Genomic DNA, 1,531 nt, shown 5'->3' with positions numbered 1-1,531 from the left:
TTGTGACCTGGTGCCTATTTAAAAGCAACCCTACAAAACTCTAGGGCTGAGGGTGATTTATCTGCAAGGATGAACCATATTTTCTCTGGATCAATCATGAAATCATATGAAATATGTATACTTTTAAAGAATATTATTGTCTTGTTGCACATGCTTGCATAAAGGTAGACACACACTCATATATGCAAACAATAGTGAATCAAGGCAAATTATAGCATAATAAATAAAAATCAGACTATCTGTGTTCCTTTTTTGGGGGGTTGATCCTAATTCTACCCAACAGGAGCAACGATTTCACACTTTACAAAAGGCATCACCACATCTGATCTATGAACCATTTTATTCCAAGCATATCTTGCTGTTACAGTCTGCCTATTGGGTGGTTGGAGAAAAGTCTTTCCATATTTCACTTGCTGCAGAGCAATCCAATTTTCTTGTATTACCCATCTGGTGTTTATATCCATCTCATGAAATGTAAGGGCTATTAGAGTTAGATCAGCAATATTCCGTGTAGAATGGAGCAGAGATTCATGTCACTGATAACTAGAGAGAAAGAAGGAAAAGATAATAACATTCCAGGGACAGAACAGACTCCCTTGCAGATCTGTGGAAGGGTAATGGCATATCTTTCATCGCTGGAGTAAGACTTCAGAGTCCCAGATTTGCTGCATCACTTCACTGAAAATAAAATGTGTTATCCATGTTTTAATTCAATTAGCCTTTTTCTCCAGGTTTCACTTTTTCTATTCTTACAAGTTTCTTTGTTAAAGATTTGCATCTGTACATTTCAGGAGAAATTTCTTTTAGGCAACAAATATTTCAAATTGAGAGAGATGGTTTTTACTTTTTATTGAGACATTTTATAAACTTCTATAAGAGTAGATAAGATATAATGATGAACAGCCCTGTAATTATCACCCAGCTTTAATATCACATATGAACTGGTGGTCAATCTTATTTCATCCTTATCCTCAGTTTCTTTCCTAACCTGGAATGCTGTGAAGCAAATCTCAGATACTCAATACAATGACACCCATAATGATTCGCTGTTCTCTAAAAAAAAGGGCTCTGATTCTTTAATAGCCACAATACATTACCTTTCTTCTCTAAATTAAACATAATTCCTAAATTTAGTCACATTTCTCCAGTATTCTCCCTCCTTCCCCTCTCTCTATCATTCTCTGTCTCTCCTACTCCCTCATAACCTGTTCTCTTGTTTTTTCTCTCTCTCCCCATAGCCCCCTTTTCTTACTTTTTTCTTTTACTCAGTATCAAATAAATCCTACCATTATATTTGGTTAATATATCACTTGTCTCAATTAATTGACAAGTGCCCACAACCATCTGATTTTTTAAGTTTTTAAGTTTTTCATTACAATTTTATCTGGTAAAGAAACTAGGTTACTTGGTCGAGATAGTTTTCTAGAGCCTTGAGTTTCCTGTGTATCTGCACTATATTGTTTGTTTATTTTATCACCTGGCAGAGGATAAATTAGTAGCTCTGTCTAGAGGAATGAACAGACCACAATCC

Source organism: Oryctolagus cuniculus, chromosome 5 (genome assembly GCF_051225735.1).
Source record: "Oryctolagus cuniculus isolate XC-2025 breed Fujian yellow rabbit chromosome 5, ASM5122573v1, whole genome shotgun sequence".
In the NCBI taxonomy this organism is placed as follows: Eukaryota; Metazoa; Chordata; class Mammalia; order Lagomorpha; family Leporidae; genus Oryctolagus; species Oryctolagus cuniculus.
This window is presented reverse-complemented; position numbering follows the sequence as displayed.